Genomic DNA, 22,030 nt, shown 5'->3' with positions numbered 1-22,030 from the left:
CCACTAAAGTAAGATCTTGTAACGTCTAAGTAATTAACCAAAGGATATTAAACTAAATGTTATGGCTGTTTAGCTAATTTGGACCGTGTCTCCATATCTCACATATTTTTGATGTTATTTTATCGGAGTATCATGCCAGCCTATTCATTATACATACTTACTTATAGTAACGGTCGACATTGTTCACATCTTTTAATTTTGGCGGATTCGTTTTAGCTTTGGGATTATAAAGCCTACTGTGTATGGCTTGAATATAACTCGGATGTTGTGTTTTTTAGCATCGTCGCAATGAAGCCTGTTATTTGTAAACGGGAGGATTGCTAGCGGAAGTTAAACTCAATTAAACCTAAAGAGAATTTTAGGGATGTGTGATGATATAGTCTGCAGATATCTGTAAATTTGATATCTTAGTTGATCATTTTATTTTGAGCTGACCTGAGACGAGATGTTGAATTGAGGAGTCTTATTATTAACATAAATTAATTAATAAATATAATTTTTTTTCCCATTTTTCTGCAATTCAGTGCTCAGCTCAAACGCATCAATTGTAGTGTATATTGTAGTGTTCCATTTGTAGTGGCTCGTTTCATCGAGTAATGCCTTCAAATCCTCGTCTTCATATTATTTGGCTGTCCAGAATACTCTTTGTCTTCGGAGTCAAAATTACCATTCTTACAATATCGAGATCAGTGTTCACATGTTGAAATCGATGGAGCATCATTTAATTGCCTACAATCGTATTTTTTTTGAATTTCCATTTGTTTGTATTAATTCATTTTTTTGTTCACAATTCGATTTCGACGAAATAACTAAAATTAACTTACTAGAAAAAATTTATTGACTTCCACGTGAAGTTGGTTACAGGAGGCGATTTAATACATAGCAACACCATCTGTGTTAAATCCTTTCAAATTAATGTATAAACTCATATTATTATACTCATATTATATTTAGCATTACTTAGACTAATGACGAAGGAGCGGATATTATTTCAAACATTCTTCTTATATAATATTTGTACACTGTTGGAAAGATAGAAATAGTTTTCCAATAAATTAACATATTATAAATTATCAAGAATGAATGTGACTAATTTTTACACTTAATAATATCAAATAATATACAAATTCGACAACTTTATAGAGTTAGTATTAGTATTACTAATTTCACAGTCATTAAATTATTTTCATAATCATTTCACAGTCTAGGCCTTTTTTGAGTTTTAGTTTAAATTATTTAAAACATGTAGAATATATTAACTGATGAAGTGTTAATTTTTCAAGCATTGTAAACCTTTAATACATAAACTAAACTGCAATGAGACTTAAATATAAATATTGTAAAAGCATTAATTATTAAAATTAAACCCAAATATTCCACTTCCGACAACCTGTACAAATGGCCATCTATTAATTCTGAGGTCCATTTTGCAAGGGTTCCTATTCAAGGAAGTACGTTCTAATTCAAGGTAATTGACTAACGCATTAGGAGGGTTGTTAGAGCTCTGTTTTCAGTAGTATGGTCTTCTGATCATTAACTATTAAAAACGATTTGAAATTATCATTCCCACTATAATGGGAATTGACGCTATCAATTAGATTTTGTTCTATTTAAAGGTGCAATTGAATTTTAATTCTAATTCCAATTAAATAAAATCAAATTAAGATATAAAGTTAGGGAGAATCATTTTGGTTGGTGGTATTGCCTAATATAAGGCTTGAAGGCTTCAAAAGCGCATATTTTTAGTAATATTTATTTAATGGAGCCATACTACAGGGTCTTTGAAAGATAGCAGACATTCGTTTGCTCCGTTAAAAGTTATTGCGCTCTGAAATTTGCGGATTCCCAAAGGTCATTTTCGATACAATTTTTACTTCCAAAAGGATAGAAGAAGAATCATATTCGTTTTTTGTCCAGGAAATTCTGATGTAAAAGATGAACCTCGCTTTAGTCGATGAAATTCTTGTGACTGAATTTGAAAAAATGTGAAAAAAATAATGGATAACAACAAAAATTGTTTCTCCACTAACTTATACTACTAATACTTGAAATTGACAACAGCCTGATTCCTAAAAAGTTTCCTGGAATTGATTGATGGAATTGATTTATTAACAGACCTGCTACGAAAAACAATCATCATATTGACATACATATTTGATGCCTGTTTGAGACTAAAGTATGTTCTGGGATGTTTTAAGGTGGTACAAATAATTATGCTTTAAAAACCTGACAAGGCCGTAGAAAAAAATTGGATCTTACATCGGCTACTGATTCCTGGACTTGTCGGAAGTAGTTGACAAATATGGCTTATGGAACTAATACAAAAGATGAGCAAATTGTTCCTACGGAAGTATTGTCAATTGCAGAAGTCCTAACTTTTCGAAATGAAATTAAAATTTTGCATGAAGGGATATTCTCAACAATTAAACTCCTTTCGGCTGGATTTTCTCACATCTAATATACCAACAACAAAAGAAACAATACTCGGAAGTTTTTCTGATGAGACATTCATTACGGCAAAAGACGCCTAGAGACGTTATATGTCTAGAACTATGGAAAACAATATGAGGCAGTCAACAATATCCTAAAATTTGAAAAAACGTCCAGAATTTGCAGGAGATGGACAAAATATGATGAATACCTGGCAATAACACAATATTCAATTATTTATAAGATGCTGAACCATCATCTGCTTTCAAACTGCTACAGTTCTTCATAGAGTGTCTGAATATTTTCTAACGAAATGTCCCATAATTGTATGAAAACATCCACCAATTCTGCTCGTCATTCTCTGATCTAAAACTATGATGATATTATGATTCTCTCCACACCTAAGTTCCACACCCTTTCTGATGTGAATTGCCGAATTATCTTCTTGGTATATGACATTATTTGGTAGCAATATGCTAGCGATAGTAAGAACTTCATCATTAAGGATGTCGCAGCAATTCGGCTAGTAATCACGATATTGCTGGCCAACGTATGATGGAGCCTTAATCATAATGCTTAACTGTGTGAAGCAGGTGCTCCATACGTATAACCGGTCGTCTGTAAGAAACCGTGTAAATGACGATTTATTGGACCGTATCACATTCTTTTACTCAATTATCAATTGGGTATGTTTTATGGTCATTTCAGCACTTCTTTATACTTTTCTTTCGCAACTTAGCCTTGGTTTACGCTATAAAGGGTTCCTCAAACGTAACTCTTCCATGAGTCTTAGCTTTGTGGAGGTATCGCAGTACTGTTGTTGACGAAACAGTATTACTTAAAGAATATTAAGTTTTGCAACTTTTGATATTTATTTTTACCGCGATAGTTTCTTTTTATCTAGCTACAATACTTTAAAATACTTGTCGTTCTGTCACTTAACTTTGGGCTTCGCCCACTATTCCTTTTTGCCAGTAAAACTCATAAAACTCTGAGCTATTAGACATCTCACCTATCGCTTGTTTTAACAATCGCAAAACAAAGCCTATAATACACTGAAATATAACCTACAAGACTAGAAGGAAACTGAGTAAAAAATACGCGTAGTAATATTTACATGGAAGCAGTGTTGCCAACATGCAAAACAAGATGTATTATATTACATGGTGTTTACCAGGTGTACAAGAAAGTTATTACCCGTTTTTCTAATAGATGTCCCTAGGCTCTGTAGGCATAAAAAGTAATGCAATGGAATGTTATGATTTGAAACATATTTCATTTTATTCTAATTACATCAAACTTCAAACCTATACATGTTACATTTTGCGAAAGTAACACTGTCATAGACTTATACTTCTTTGAAAATGTCTTCTTTGAAAAGCTTTCGTGCCTGAAGGCGTGCATTTGCGACACGCATTACTTTTCTTATTGAATTACGGGAAAACATTTGTTGAAAGTTATAGCTTGTTGGTAGAAACATACGGTAAGCATGTTGTAGCTTTAAAATCAGGTGGTTTTGAAAATTAAAAAGTGATTCTTTCCATGTGCAAAGCAAAAAAATTGAAAATACTAAACTGCAAGAGTTATTGGATAAAGATCCAATCCAAATTCAAAAACAACTTGCAGAAGCGTTGAACGTAACCCAAAAAACAATTAGCGACCGATTACGAGCAATTAGGAAAATCCAGAAGATGGGAAGATGGGTGCTACAATTGAATGACAGGTAAATGGAAAATAGGAAAATCGTCTGTAAAATACTGTAACGGGTGATGAAAAATGAATTTATTTTGTAAACATTAAGCACAAGAAAATCATGGTTATCACCTGTCGAAGCCGGCCGATCGACCGCAAAGCGAAATCGTTTTGGTCGCAAGACAGTGCTGAATATTTAGTGAGACCAGAGTGGCGTGGTATATTATGAACAGTTGAAACCTGGTGAAACACTTAATAGTGATCGTTACCGATTACAAATGATTTTGAACCATGACATTGATCGAATGGATTCGAATACAAAGTAAAGCGATTTTACAGCACGATAACACGCCCTCTCATAAAGTAAAAGCGGCTAAATAAGCGTTGACGCACATGAATGGAACATATTATTCCACCCGCAGAACTTCTCAGTTCTTGCCCCGTCCGACTATCAAGACTTCGACCAATTTCGAAGCAGTTATGACTCTTTGAATAATCTTAACCCAAGGACAAACAATTTTTTTGGGATGGCATTCATAAATTGCCTGAAGGATGTGCAAGATGTATAGATTTTAATGGCCAATAGATCGGATTCAAGAGATGTAGTTATGGTAGTTATCCGAGATTTCGCATTAAAACATAAAATAAGGTTATTAATGTCCGTAAATTATATTCTTGAAAATTATATAGATTTTTTTCCTACAAAAATAGTAATAACTTTCTGGTACACCTGGTATTATATGAATAAAGAACTAAAACGTTTCTAATCCACATAAAGAGACATATTATGGATAAATATTTCTTATGCGTGTCTTTTCATTTCCCTTTATATTCTCAAATAATGTAAAACAAATAGAAAACAAAACAAGATCTATATTTAATTGCGCCTCATCACCGGCGTATATCTAATAAAGAAATGAAAGGCAACCATCAAAGGTAGCGAGGCGCTCAAAAATAAAACATTACCTTCACCGAAACGAAGACGAGACCGACGGAAAATACGAAAAAAAAAACCGGTCCCATTACCGGGTCGACAAACATAAAAATCCAGTGGGGCGTAATAACAAGCAGACAATAGATGGGAAATTCGCGAAAAATCCACCGCCCGCTTAATATCTCCGTTTGAATGGAAATGAGAGTAGAACCTTTGTATGCGTTCAGTGTAAATAGCGCTTAACAATCGTGATACGAATTCTTTTATTTTGTTTTTTTATCATTTTGCTATAAGATGAGATATTTGGTTAGATTCCTGTTAGATTCGGATTGGATTATCGTCACCGAAGAAGAGTTAGGCGTAAAAGGCGTTCTCCCACCAAGTAGAGTTCAAGTAGAGATAACATTATGCGCTTCTGAACGGTTAGAGGAAGCGACAAGCGGAAATTTTAAAACTTATATTTCAAATATATATATCTAGTTATAAAAATATATGCATAATACCAAACACTACTGATCGCCCTGTGGTCGAAGTTCGGCCACAATTTATAAAGTTAATCATATTTGTTTCGTAATACAGTAACAAGAATAACTTAAAAATAATATGTTAATATTACTAAATCTTGTTTTGATAATATTTTCAATATTAGATCATAAATATATTCGACAATTTTTTTCAATTGGCGTTGTCAGACGAAGATGTACGAACCCTTTCATGTATAAATTGTGAGGGAGAAAAAGACGGAGATAATTGCTTGGAGCAGATAATTTTATATGTGTATATATTTTTCAACTTTAGTATAAGTGAGACGGAGATGCACATATTCCTGATGTACTTAGTAAGTTAAGAAAGAAAAAAAATTCTGAATACCATTAACGTGCAATTAATAATTTCAATTTAAATGAAGTAGAATTACTTTTATATTTGAATGTTCTGTAGATCTGTAAAAAGGAATGGACATTTTCTATCGATTGGAGATACCACACAAATGTTTTATCGTATTTTAATATGTTAATTGCCATTTTTAAATAATATACTATAATAAATATGGACAATACAATAGAACTTAAAAAAAACCTAAAAACTAAACATAAACAATAACCATAAATACTAAATAAAAATTAAACATATCATAAATCATAAAACTAATCATAGAAAAAAAAAGTCATGACATAATTAAAAATGATCACACAATAAGTACTAGCTTTTTAAATAAAGTAAATGCTTAATTTATTTTTTAACGGAAATATTTTTTAACAAAAATCAAGAGAGTAATCGAAATATTACCTATTATTGCCATAAAATCAGTTAAAAGTATTTTACTATTTATCGTCCACAATTTTAAACGTTTTACCCTATTACGTTAACAATCTTTAAAAATATCGTTCCAAAATGCTGCTATACTAATATACAATATATTGTTATATACAAGCAAACTACCAAAAAAAAAATTATATATATATATAAATATTTATTATGTATAAATCTATGTAAACATAAATTGGGCACATTTTTGTCAAGATTGCGGCTAGGACGATAAAGCCAGAACGTTAAAAATCAGTGGAATGAAACTGGTAGAACCAAAAATAGTAACTAAAAGTACAAGACTGAAACAGTCGATAGTAAAGTAGTATATTACTAAACAGTCAATAATTCCAAATACTAAATAACACTAATTATAACAAAGGTATCATTAGCAAAATTATTTTCATAACTGCAACAACTTCAGAGCATCAAATATAAGTATATATGATGTTTATTTATTTTTTTGTCATAATTATCAACTTGGAATATTAAATGAAGTAACACAAATTTGTATATTAATAAAAAAATAATATATATAATGTGGCTTTATTTTTTGTAATATTTTAATTATATTAAAGTTATATATTTATAATCTTTAAATGAATTTTGACCACCCAAATCTTAAACAAGTCTATAAAGTAAATAACTAAAATAAATGATAAGAATAATCAAATAATAAATTGTCATATAGTTACATATTTTATTGCATTATCGCATAACCATCTTAATATTTATCAGAGGTTTAAAATATTTATCAAATTTCTGTTTATAATTCATAATTTCATCTATTTCTCCCATGTATTCCATTATGTTTCATTTTATATACATATTTTCATTACTTCATTTATATTAATATAATGTTTATGTTTTATATATATTTTTCACCTAGAATATATTGAAAATAATCAATTCAAGAATAATAGGTTTACCTACATTTTTAAATAAAACTGCATCGTTAGTTACTTTTTATTCAACTATTCAATCTTTAAAACAGTAGCTGTCATAATTTTCCTGTTGCTAATTTTTCAAGCAATTATCTCCGTCCTTTCCTCTCTCACAATTTATACAGGAAGGGATTCGTACATCTTCGTCTGACATCACGAATTAAAAAAAAAACAGTCGAACCGTGCATTTGACTAAAAATAGTATTGTTTTTTGACTATTGACTGTTTCGACTGTTTTCAGTCGATAGTTCCCAATGCTATTTGTTTTTAAACATAAACAACACACAAACATAAACATAACTGCTTATATATTACGAAATCCATTTATATTAGCAAATAAGAATAGGAAGTCGTAAAAATTAAAACCTTATATTTCGTCGCAAAAACCTGAAAATAAATGTCCAAGTTCATTAACTCCTAAAGTTATTCTAACGCCTAAACAGCTTAATGTATTTTAGAATTGGAATTGGAAGACTTCTCCTTTTTTTGTTCGTTAAGAAAATAAACTTTATAAAAGCCAAAGATACTTCGCTAAATGAATATACTGTCGCTGTTTTGAATAAGAAAACATTTTTTTATTATTTCAGGGAAATAGACGGAAAATGTAAACGGATCTGAATTATACCTAATTCATTAATGTGGGCCATATCGCACGACTGGATACCTACCCCATACCACCAGTTTTCGGAACAAATGTAAGTAAATAGTCGCTATTAGCTAACCCACGTTCTTGGTTATTAAATTTATAGAGCCCCCACAACAGTTTACACAATTGTAAATATCGTTTTGACCTATAATTTTATATATTTCCTTAGAACGATTAAATTTACCATTATATGTTTAACGCAAAATAAAATTAATGGGAATAGTTAAAATACATTGTGAAAAAAAGTTGTCCAAATAATGTAATCAACATTCACAATATTTTGTTTTGTTTTTTATATAATTCAGATAATAACACCTTCTGAGTTTCAGTTCTTGTTCGTACCTCTACTGAACTGTCTTTTTTAAGCTATTTAAAAAAAAATCGCACAAATCGCTTAATATTTCAATTAGAAACAACTGACGGGTATTATGGATATCAAAAATATTGAAATCGTATTGACTTAGATAATGAAAGTTAACTGTTATAGACACTTCAATAAAAATACAGATATGATATTTAAAAATTAAATAATTTATAAAGTATGAAATATGACAGTAAAAAATATATATAAATATAAAGATATAAATATTGTAGATATAGTCTATCCAAAGTTATTTTGTACATACGTCATTTGAATTTTTGACGTCAAAACGTCGCAATGTTGCCGTATCAATTCTGAGTTTTAGTTCAGTTTGGCGTTGACATACAACAAAATTCCAATCTAAATAAAATAATTAAACAAATCTACCGTTATCAAACAAATTATGCTTAATTTAATGTTAATATTAAAGGTTAATATTATAGTATATCTAATGCATATATTATCGAAGGACTTAAAATTACAATTAAGTACACAGTTATTATAGTTTGTAGATTAGGGTTGTGTTTGTGTATTAGTATAGTCTTTTCCATAGCACTTATAAGTTAGAGTTCTAGGCGCGATTTTTATGTAGTTGTATTCCCTGAAGGCCCAATTCACCTAATTAACAATTTAATATTCAAGTAATTATATTACTTTCATTAAAGAGTATATTAACTTTTTACGCTTAGTTCTTGTGTTCTTCAGCACACTGTTTCCTTGTAAAAACATTTTGATATCACTGTATTTCTGTACATCTTTCTTGATCACAACTAGATTTAATCACTGCATTATTCTTAATGCATTTGCTATATCTGCAAAACAGTTACTCTTCTTTCTCTTTTGATATATTTTAACCAAATTCTTATGCATATTCTGAACAATTATACATATATCTGTGTACATAAATCTATTGCAGTCTACAATAACATTTCCGACAGTATTATATTACTTATATACTCACCTTTAGTTGTTCCCAGTCTCATCACTCAGTCTTAGTATTGTCAGCATTGAATCAAAATCGCATATTCAGAAAGTTTCAATTTAAGGCAAAATGGGAATAAATACATTGTGAAAAAAAGTTGTCCAAATACTGTAATCACCATTCACAATATTTTGTTTTATTTTTTATATAATTTAGATAATAGTACCTGATAGATCTGAGTTTTACTTGTTCGTACCTCTACTGAACTGTCTCTATTAAGCTATGTTCAAGAATTTTACAAATCACTTAATATTTCAATTAGAAACAACTGATGGGTATGACTGTCAAAAATATCGAAATCGTATTGATTTAGATACTGAAAGTTAACCGTTATAGGGACTTCAATCAAATACAAATATAATATTTAAAAATTAAAAAATATCTAAAGTATGAAATATGAGAGTAAACTGTAAAATAAAATAAGTAAACTAAAATAAATATTGATATATTCTATCCAAAGTTATTTTATAAATATATCTAAATTTGTGACGTCAGAACATCGCAATATTGCCGTATCAATTCTGAGTTTTAGTTCAGTTTGGCGTTGACATATAACAAAATTCAAATCTAAATAAAATAACTAAAGAAAAATACCGTTCTCAAACATTATTTATTTTGAAATTATAGTATATCTAATGCATATATTATCGAAGGACTTAAAACTACAATTAAGTACACAGTTTTTGTAGTTTGTAAGCTAGGGTTGTGTTTGATTATTACTACATTGAACTCTTTTCCATACGACTTATGAGTTAGAGTTCTATGCACGATTTTTATTTAACATAGTTGTATTCCCTGAAGGCGTAATCTACCGAATTAACAATTGAAAATCCAAGTAATTGTTTTACCGTCATTAAGGGGTATATTAACCTTTTACGCTTAGTTCTTGTGTCCTTCGGCACAGTGTTTCCTTGTAAAGATATTTTGATATCACTGTATTTCTCATTCGTTTGTTTTGTTGATACCTATGTACATCTTTCTTGATAAAACTAGATTTAATCACTGCATTCTCCTTAATGCATTTGCCATATCTGCAAAAGAGTAACTCTTTTTTCTCTCCCGATATATTTTAACTAAATTTTCATGCATATTCAGAACAATTACACACATATATGTGTACATAGATCTATTACACTTTATAATAACATTTCCTACAGTTATATATTAATTATATACTCACCTTTAGTTGTTTCCACTCCCATCACTCAGTCTTAGTATTGTCGGCGTTATAATCGCATATTCAGAAAGTTTCACACTATTTTTATTAACATTTTGCCGTCAGTGACTATTGGGTATATTGGTTCCATTCTGAAATATCCACCTAAATACATAAATTGAAATAATCTTGAATTGAATTGAAGTCTTCCTTAATTTTTTATATGCTTCTAAAAATTGTATTCTTTTAAAAGCAATATCCGGAAATTCCATTAGGACTCTTCGATACTGTTCATTCAAAAAAACTCAAGTGACAGTTTTGTGAGCCGTTGACTCCATTTTGTTTAAATTCACGTAAAAAATTGACCATCAAAAAGAAAACACAATGACTGAAGATGTGAATGGTGTCTATGGATCTGATATTATAAGAGCAAATTAAGAACGTTTTTTGTTTCATCGGTTCTTTTCCGGTACTTTCCCTATCAAATATGCATTACGCCCTGGAATGTTAATTGTCGAAAATGTGAATAAAATCATGGAAAGGGCAGGCTCCATCTATTATTCGACGAAAAGGGCTGAATACAAAAACAAGATGTTTTGTCGAACCGTTGCTCAGTTGTAATAAAATCCATCCATTTTTGAAACGAACAATGATTGGCGATGAAAAATTATATTGCCGCAAACGGTACTTCAAACCTGTACCTTGAACAGTTAAACCGTCTGAAGGAAGTAATTGTTCAGGCACGGTCAACTTTGGCCACTAGAGAAGGAAATGTGTTTCATCGGGATAACGCCACATACATATCGAAAGCGATTCGTCGGGATCTTCGGAAACTTGGTCAGAAGGTTTATTATGCATTCTAAGTCATGTCCACCACTGAACTATTTTGCTTGTAAAAAACTCGTCTTTATTAACATTTATAGAGATAATTAAAATCCCTGAGAAAATCCATCAGTCGGTATAATCTCCAGTAAGTATGTAATAGATAGAAATAAATGTAAGAGAAAGCGGATATAATCACTTAGAAGGTCGCGAACAGATATTAGCGTGTGGAATCAGAACTAACAAATGGAAAATGTGTTTATTAGATTGTCAGATGAGGAAGAGCATTGATAACAATGAGATGAACTGGTTTTGCTGAATCTAACTGTTCACAGTAATTATGTTTTTTATAGTTTATTAGCGTCATATCCGCTCTTCTTTTTACAAGAACGTTTTCTTATAGAAATATTTTCGGAGCAATACCGCCATAGTTAACTACGAAATATATGTATTTTCAAAAAAAAAGAACTCTAATCATGAATATACCTTTCTACAAAAGCAAAACTTTTATTCTAATGTGCTTCTAAATTTTTCCATTCAATTTTTGTAGAAAGGAACAGGCCTCAGTTTCGGTAATTATTTCTTCATTTGATTTTTTCATTTCACTTTTATTGATTTATGATATGGTGGTTTTTATTCGGTTTGTTTTCAGAATATATTTTTATTTCTTATATATTTTTATCTATTTTTGTATTTCTACACTCAATTGCTCGAAAAATGACGCGAAATATTCTCTATTAATAGTTAAATGCAAATATGGATACCACAACAGTGCAAGCAGACTTTGGCGTGTTCGTTCACTTTTATACTATCGAGTACTGTCTCAGTCAATTTTTTCGTTCAAGTATGTACAGCTGGATCCATGTTCCATTCGTTATCATATACTGGTATAAGAAATTAATCTTATTTGACATACACATGTTGAAATGTTCTGGTGATTGCTTTAATATGTTAGCTATCACTTTACACATTGTCAAAACTATTTTGTGAACGTTGACAAATATTGTGTTTAAGGAGTAGTACTATTCGAAAATCACGTGAGTCTGTTAACAATGTTGCTATCTATTTGTTACGTTAAATGTGCCGGATTAGATTTATTTTTCACATTGAGAATTGATTTCAACATTTGAGAAATTATGATAAATAATTTATTATAAATAATTTGTACTAAATAATAATTAATGTAGTCGTCCACAATCAGTAAAATGACCTATAAGATAGTTTTAAATGTTTTTCTTTAAGTTAAAGTTTTATACTAAAAAATTGGTACAAAGTATTTTATACATCTATATATTAGATCGATAGCAGTTATTTTTTCCTATATTTCTGCGAATTTACATCATTCTTTCGAGATGGAACGCATACCTTAAAAGAGCTACGTATAAATTGAGTTTATCCACGGATTTACCTATTTTTTGGTATCTTTATAAGAAGTGTAACACTGCTGAGACAGGTCACGACTCACATATTGAAACGACTGATAATCGGAAAGGGCAAGGTCTGGAAAATATAGCGAGTGGGGTAGCACTTCCCGTTTTAATGTTTTTAAGAATGTTTTAACCGGTTTCGCAACATGCGGTCGAGCTGAAGAATTACATTGTTGTGTTTTTCTTCGTATTCCGGTCCTTTTTTGCATAGTGCTTGGCTCATAGTCATCAAATGCAGTCGATAACCATCACCATTGGTAGTTTCATGGAGTAGCGACTTCAAATCCGTGTCCTCAACATTTTTTGGTTGGCCAAAATATGTTTATCTTCGATATCAAAATTACCACTTCGAAACCACTATTCACATGTTGAAATCGATGGAGCTTGGTTGCCACAGTCCACACATCATTCGATGACTTTCATCCGTGTTTTTCTTTAAATTGAAGTTAAAAAATAAAACTTTAAGATATTCTTAAAAGATATTTTTTTCCCACTTCGACGAAATGACGTATACTGAAAAGTGAGACCTGTCAACACGAAGTTTGTTACAAATGTAACTGAGGCGATTATTACACAGTATCCCATCTGTTGTGAAGCCTTTAAAATTGAATGCGTTATTCATTATTCGGAATTTTACAAATTAAACTGGGGTAGAAATTACAATTACAATTACCGCATGAAATTTAACGAATATTATATAGAAATTTAAAATAACCCCTGTAACAAATATACGTTAATTTTATCTTGAATTGTATTCATAGATATATCGTATTAACACTAAATTTAGTATTGTAATTGAATGAATTTATTTAGGTTCATTAAAACGAACGGCTCTTAGTCCGAAGCTCGTTTACTTGAAATTATTTGAACTGCTAATAACGGAGAAAATTTATATGACGTTAATGACTTTTCCTTTCTTAAGATCGCTTATAAGTTTAATTTTAATAATTAAATTTAAAATAGATTTTTACCTACAACGCCACATTTTATACTTAATTACTTAGATGTTTGTGTATATTTTCAGTTTTTTCTGCTTATTTTTTTGGCATATTTTGACATAGTTTCCTTTTCATCAACTAGGGTTTACTTAGACTGGACGTACTCTTTAACGTGGGTTCTAAACCACTGTCCTTGGCATTAAGTCTGTCGACTGATGGGTGACCGAGTTTAGAAATAATTCCAGAAGGCATCCGGTCTTACCCAGCCTAATTAATTGGATAATTTTTCTTCGGATTTTACACTGTTCCCTTTGGGATTATCATAAACATAAATTTATAACCATACCCCAGCAGGCGACGAAACAGTAGAATCCTGTTGCCTTGACTGCGCCAACCACGCCGACTTTTGCTCGTAATTTGGCTTAATTGATTATACTCAGTGTTTCAACATTATGACTAAAAGGGAAGATGTATACATTTAGGCGTAATATTCTGGGCTTCTATCCGAGTTTGGTTCTAAAAATAACCTTTAACATTTTGTCCACCCCTCGTCGTAAACTCACCTACCATCTTCAACGTTGGATAAGAGGTAGAGAGTGTCTAATACTCAACCAACACGCCAATATGTCTGCCTTAAGACTTCGAATATTCTTCGTTGAATATTGCAAATCTTGTTTCAGATAATGTTTTTGAGGCATATCTTTCTTGGAGCTGCTCGTTGAGTCTTCCGTCCAAAAGGTTGATATCGCCATAGAAGTCAATAAGAGATGCTTATGTTCACCTTTAATTGAACAAACAGGTCCAAACTATTATAATCAGCGTCTCTGGATTTGTTTTGCAATGGTGCACTCATTGTCGCGTCTTTTACTGAATCGCATCATTGTATAACATTACTATATTTTCCAAATTAAACACACAGTACAGCCCAATTGTATTTGTTTTATTTAATCTTTAAAATACATCTGGTTTAGAGATATTAGACTGTAACAGTGTCCTAGTCTACGACCCACGCAAAAGAATTAGCGTTTTGAAAAGCCGGATTTTAGTCTTCTACCCTTATTTGGGTTATATAATATATCTCCTAGTCCTCATCCATTATCATAAAAAAGCCAAAGCTTTTACAGCTTGGCTACTTTGGTTTAGTACTTTGGCTGTTGATAACACTTTAACTTACAATATTTAAAAAACTATCAGAAAAATTCATAGTTATATTTACTTTGGGCAAATTATTTGTTTTTAAAATGTTTTAGTAAATAAATATTAATAGTAATGATATACCTATATTATAAGTTGTTGCTGAATACAATAATAAAATTATTTTCTGCTAAATTTTAATTCCATTCATTAAGCTATCTTTAGCAATACTGTTAAAATTAGGTCCGGTCGGGTTTTCATTATCATTTTCTTATTATGTACTATTCAAATAAAATAATCGTATTACGGGTACAATTTGAAAACCGTTTTATAAAAGAATCGGAAAACACTGGCTTAAAATGGCGGCCATGGATGGAGCCATGTTTTATCCATTGTCACATATCGACGCAAAACCTGGGGTTTATTACGCTTTATCATCTTCAAACACTGCTCCGAATCATTAACTCATCGTTGTTTTTGGTCAAAAGTGAGATCGCGCGCACCCTCTTTGCACAGAGCTTTCTCATACCCAAATATTCGTGAATGATATCTTTAGAGTGTCTGCTCTTTCAATCAGTTTCAATTTACGGTCATTCAAAATCATTTTGTGGATTTTTTAATGTTTTGGTCGGTAACAACCTCTTTTGGGAGTCCACTGCGTTCACCGTCTTCGGTGCTCATTTCACCACATCTAAACTTATTTTTTGCTTCAACTGTATATTTTCCCTTCAACAAGTAATATTTTATCAACACGCGAAATTCCATTTTATCCACTTTGTTCCACAATAACAGAAGTTGCTTCACTCAAAATGCTATAATTCACAAACTAATGATCCAAAATGAGATGATGAAACTCTGCTGCGATATTGTTGTAAATTAATGTCTGCAATTGTTCATGATTGCGATCGTCCATAGAGAAAAGGCGCAAAATGACAAGCAAAACATTTGAGTGATGCCAGTAACCAAGCTGGGTAAGACCGGATGTATACTGATGTAATCTCTAAGCTGGTCATTCAGGCTAGTAGGTAGGTCGAAGCTCGCATTAGACAGTAGGTCTAGATAAACCCTAGTTGGTATGTAAGGAGGAGATTAAAATATCAAAAGAAAAACCAACAACACAACAAAAATACAATTTCGTTTATTCTATTTCTATTCCGTCAAAATATATTGATATAAATAATATTCATTATTTTTTCCAGACTTCAATAAATCGTATGAGGAGATCCATTAAAACTTAATCAGTAATTTTGCTCAGGTGTGGACAATAGGAAAGTGTCCCAACAGTGGGCGAAGTTTTCTATTAATCTCAAACCGAATTTTCTCCCCGAGGAGGAAAACTAAAGCAAACTTTCCCCTTTGGAGATTTCCCCGGTGCGAATCAATACTTGTTTAATGATTTAGCCAGAAGTGTGGCCTTTATCGAGTTTTTTAGATGCCCAACTATAACGACACGAACTGATATAAAAATAAGTTTCACAGTCGCAACATCCCCTCGATTGATCTTCATCGGCTTTCGCAGTGAAGCTAGCGGCGGGGATAAAAGTGACGGCCTCTTAACGCGATTAATACGGTAGCGTGGGGGAGAACGGTTGCCTACCCTTTGTTTGTAAGGGGGCGAAGGTAAAGCTTGGAAAATTGTCACGTTGCAAATTATCGTTTAAATAAAATATATAGAGAGGGCGTTTCATTCCATTTTCTTTTTGCAGTGTTTTTTTCTTCCTATTGCTTCTATATTTTTATACAGGATATAGTTGACATGTTGATTTAAGAATAATAACCCTTTTAACAGACGAATACAGCTGGAAAGTTCGTGCTGATTTAAAAGTTGTTGCTATATTGCTTGGACTTCAGGGAGGTTTCACGCAATATTATTGTTGTATCTGTTTGTGGGACAGTAGAGAAAATTCATGGATTTTTTAGGCGATATTAAAGCTTAAAATGACGAATTATTAGTGAATGACACAAATTTAAAACTATACGATGCAGAATATCTTTAAAAATGAATTTCTTGCATTCTCATTTTGATTTTCCTGCGTAATCTTGGAATGGTGGATGACGAACAAGATGAACGCTTTCACCAGGAGATAAAATAGATAGAGGGCGTTGTCAAGCAAGATGAAATACTAAAATGTTTGTGCTGTTTGTTAAATGATTACTGTGCATTTGTAATGAAAGGGTTCTACCGTTTAAGAGACGAAATGTTAATATTTCTTTCAGAATATATGGCTAATTTTTTCTATTAACCACTTAAACCTGAGCAATTTTGATTCATTGTCTGTTTGTTAAAGTAACAATATAGTAATATAAAGATTATTATTTTTTCTTATAAAATTAATAATATAAATAAATAGATACGATTTAAAAATTTCATACTATTTTTATTTATTTATAGTACTTTAAATTCATCACAACTTTAAAATAGTTCGTGTTAGAAAAAATCCGTTTAAGTTTTTGTGTTAAGCAAGTACAATTTGACAAAAAAAACCTTTTTATATAATGTTATAGGTAATACAATTTATCATACTGCGTTACTAAACATATATTTTGGTAAATGTCAAACTAACACTAATTAGCGTTTGATGTAGCCTCTATGATACACTCCACAAAAATTTAAAGACTTTTGTATCTTTAACCTTCAGGTAACTCAAATATTGTTAAGTAGTCGTAGTGCTTCGATGTTTGCATTTTCACGCAATCTCACAGGTATTTTTGCACTAATGCACTTAGATCTTGGAGCGTTAACAATGCTACGAAGAACTTTGTTTTGTTAAGTTTGCATTATGTTTATAGTGGATTTCTTTGTAGAACCTCATAGTTACATTACCTGGTTTAAAAACTTTGTTCATATAATAATAATTGGATTTCCGTCCAAGCAATCTAAATTATAATAGAACCAATTATTACTGGCAGGTTATCTATTTTTTATATGTGAAATCCACATGTCCATTTAGTAATATTAATGTCAGTTGTTTATACTGCATTAACATTTGTCTCAATATTATTACTTCAGCGAATGTAGTTACTGTTACTCTTTTATCATTTAGGGATCATTTGTATAAGGCTTAATATCAATACGGTAATACAATGTTGGTCCAAGGCTTTCAAGTCTGAATATTCGTCGACGTATATTATTCTTTTCGTTTGCCAAGTTGTATTCAAAGCCCTTATGGCATATTTTATCAAGCATTTGGGCCACATCTAAAAATATAGCTGAACAAATTTTCTTTTTTTTTTAATGTTCTCAATTTCAACAGATTATAAACCTAAATACTTCTTTGAATCCCAAATAACTAATGCTACAAACATCTTGGACATTAATTTTATTACATAACTTGCTTTTGCTTAAATTCTTTACAACACTTATTTTAATTTCTTATTTTGATTGAAGATCATAGCGGAAGACATCAAATCTCCTCCATAGTTACGACAAGCGTTACTAGTTTTGATCTGTAAAATTGGAATAAATTTCATTATAGTATGAACCCAGTCATCTGAAATTAAAAATTTCACCAAACTATTCTCATTTCTCGTTGGGTATAAATATATGAATAATGTATAATTTTTTTTTCATTATTTAATTATTACATTGTTACTAGTTGTTTCCGACTAACCTACAATTTGTCTTTATGATAACTTAAATCTGGGTATATAACTTGGAGGACCCTTCGGCCCTATCTCAGTCTCTGGTGAAATAATGTTTATACATGTCACTGCTGTATTTTTTAATATATGCACCTCACTATACAACGTTACAGAAGATCAGTTGGTTTGATTCTTTGAGTCTGTGTCCTATTCTGGTGGTATCCAAAAGTTGCAATACTTCAATATTCTCATGAAAATGGAGTCTGTTCTCATGCCCCCTTGCAATTCTCTTGATTTCTTGAATGACTGTGGGTATCTGAAGGTTTCGATGTAGGTAATCAGTCCTATAGAATTTGGGTGCGCCCACAAAACCTCTCAAGACTTTGTTCTGAAAAAATTGTATTTTGTTTTTGTTACTCTGTGCAGAACATCCCCATAATTGAACTCCGTATGTCCATATAGGTTTCAGAATTGGCTTATATAATAGCAATTTATTATGTACTGATAATTGTGATTTTCTTCCAATTAGCCAGTACATTTTCCTATATTTCAATGCTAGTTCTTTTCTTTTCTTCTTTATATGTTCTTTCCAGAGGAGTTCTGCATCAATATTCATTCCGAGATATTTAGCGTTGTTGCTATATGGAATGATTATATATTATTATGCTATATGTATTATTTAATGTTATTGGTGCTTGTATGGTCTGATTATAGCTGATCTGCACATGCACAGATTTACTTTGGTTAATTTTTATTTTCCAAGCTTGTGTCCAATTATTTATATTGTCACTTGTAATTTTCGTGAGGCTTCTTCACTATAGTCTCCGACAGCTATAATCGCAGTATCATCAGCAAGTGTAGAGTAGATAAAGCATTGGCCCCAGTACGTTTCCTTTCCTGGTACACCTGCTTGAGCTTCTTTTATTGTAGAGTAAGCTTCTTCTTGTTTGACTCTAAACATTCTGGTTGTAATGTACGATTTTAGTAGTTCGGTGTGTTGTTTTGGTAACATTTTCTTTAGTTTATGAGCAAGATCTCTATATGGTATAATGTATAATAATATATAATATATGAACTGACCAGAATCAAGAACAAAATTCAAAGATGAACCTAATAGAATCACGTACCATCATATTATAACTGTAACTCAATATGATATCACAAAGGTTATTTTAGTATTTAAATAAAATTGTGTGTATCAATTAAATTGTATTGTATTGGCAATATTTTTGTGGTCGATTTATAAATTTTAATTATTTTATTATTTGATCATCACATAAAGGAACAGACTCCGATTTCAAACCGATAAGGATTGGCGTGCATCAAAAAAGTATGTTGAGACCAGCGCTTTATCTCCTTTCAACAGTCATCTTGCCACAATATTATATAACACAATCGCTACCTTTGCTGATGATAAGGCATTTCGAACTATCCGATCATCAATCCAGAAGTTCCAATCTGTTCATGCAGTTGTCATCTGGAGTAAATATGGTGAATCAAATTGAATGAAGCAAGATGTACATACAGTGAATTCACAAATATGTTATTCCAAAGCGTGTCTTTATCAGCGGCATGCAAGTTCCATATATTAACACTGCAAAATATCTTGGCATAATCCTGGATGAAAAAGAAGCGCGATGAACTCAACTCCAAGATCAGGAAAATATATTGGCTACTTGGCCAGCTAACAACCTACAACAAGCTTATTTTATATCAGCAGATACTTAGTCCAGAGTGAAGCTTTAGCTGTGGGGCTGTATCAGTGACTCTAACCTCCAAGTAATTCAGAGGTTCTAAAATAAGGTGCTGAAGTGCATAGTGAATATGCCTTTGTCTGTACGCGTTTGTGACCTCCATCGCGACCTAGAAAATGATATAATTATAGGACACTATCAGAACCACATCAACACGAAAACGTCCAGGCTTCTAAATATGAACAAAGCCATTAAACGTCTTAAACGGAAAAAACCTTCTGGCCTTGCAAATGTCTGAGTTTCAAGTGATTCTGTGGAAAATATAATAGTTGTAGTTATTAGTGAGTAGGTTAAGTCCGATTAAAGTCAATTAAATTAATTATTATATATACTAGTTTAAATAAATACATTTAAACAAGATTAATCATTCATACTATTTTGTTCACAGTTTTCTCAACGTTTATGTTTGTATTTATTTTGCGATTTCTGTTATCGATGTTTTTAAAAGGGGGCGATTTCATTACTTTACAATCAAGTTACACAATATTCAAATATCGAACTTTATTTGTACCCGGCTATTCGCAAATATAATATTTTCAATCAGCCTATTGGTCAATATTTAGTTTCCCGGCGATGTCGGGCCCGATTCATCTCCGAACTGTTGATTTTGGTAATCAATATCGTAAATAAGCCTGAGTAACGTTATCAAGTTCATTGAGTAACATTTTAGAATATTCCAAACTGTAAACAATGGATCATTAATACATTTCCTTTAAATTTTAGCAAACGCATTTTCTGAAAGCTCTAGTAAATTTATTATTAAATGGTTTGGAAAAAAAAATGTTTTGCCCAAAATAAAAAAAAGTTTTTTTTGTCGGTTTTAGAATTGTCTATATGTATGTAATTTTTTTGAAGACAGTTTTCTATTTATTGCATACTATGATCGATCTATTATTATTGAGAATAGAAAGATGGAGTTAAAAGTGTACATTGTGTTTTATTTTAATATTTTTACAACAATTTTATAATTTTAAAGCAGTCTGCGAGCTGTCTTGCATTCTGTAAAAATACTATCAAAATAATACTATTAGGTGTTCGGTTATTGTATTTTTGAATGTAACATAATGAGAATAGAAAAAATACGTTTTCCAATGCGAGTTATCCTAAAACATAAATAAACTATCTTTATATATTGATGAATAGTTCACTACATTGTCTTGATTTGGTATTCGGCGACTTCTTTCAGTTCTCGTAAATCAAATAATAAAATAAAATAGAAAGAGAAAAAAGCATATTGGATATTTCAAAATGTGAACGGAAAAATTCTTTCATATTTTCCAACATTTTAGTTGAGACGATGCTGATTAATGTGTCGTTTTTTTTTAACAAATCACAATGAATTTTTATATTAAAATTAATTAGTCATATTAATATGTTATTTAAAATGATTATAATAGTTTATAGAACAACTGGTTAATTTCAACAAAATGAGCGTATATCGTATATGTAGGGTATATAAAGCCTGTTCAATAAAACCGTAAACTCATGTCATCTAAATTGATGATATCAAAATGTTGCAATGTTTCCGCATTAACTTTGAATTTTAGTTCATTTTATCGTTAGAATATAACCAAATTCCAATTTAAATAAAATAATGAAACGAAATTAATTTCATTAAATATAATTTATTTTAACATTATAGTACCTTAAAGAACGTTGTAACTTACGTAGACTTAAACTACAATTCATTATATAGCAACAACAGTTTGTAGGTTAGAGATATTTCATTATATATCCATTGAATTTTTTCACACCACCTATGAGGTAGAGTTCTGGACGCGTTATTTATGTAGTGGTATCCAGTTGAAGCCTGATCCACCTATTTAACAATTGCGTATCCTAATAATAAATTTTAAATTCATTAGAGAGCATATTTACATTAATGTCCAATCTATCAAACACTTGTTCACGATTCCACCATTT

At 31.0% G+C, this 22,030-nt stretch overlaps 1 protein-coding gene across 3 annotated transcripts in view; it reads left to right on the top strand.

Annotated features, from left to right (window-relative positions):
* Positions 1-22,030, top strand: part of LOC143206585 (putative G-protein coupled receptor CG31760) — a 337,104-nt gene that overhangs the window by 52,621 nt on the left and 262,453 nt on the right. For all 3 annotated transcript variants that reach the window (XM_076419193.1, XM_076419192.1, XM_076419194.1), the window contains exon 2: positions 7,893-8,000. The gene's annotated coding sequence lies outside the window, so the exon portion shown is untranslated. The remainder of the gene's footprint in view (positions 1-7,892; positions 8,001-22,030) is intronic.

The sequence above is a fragment of the Rhynchophorus ferrugineus genome, unplaced genomic scaffold (assembly GCF_030347505.1).
Source record: "Rhynchophorus ferrugineus isolate W39M unplaced genomic scaffold, kcgeb_rfMv2 rfM1, whole genome shotgun sequence".
Classification (NCBI taxonomy): Eukaryota; Metazoa; Arthropoda; class Insecta; order Coleoptera; family Curculionidae; genus Rhynchophorus; species Rhynchophorus ferrugineus.
Note: the sequence above shows the minus strand (reverse complement) of the source record. Positions and strands in the feature narration are given on the sequence as shown.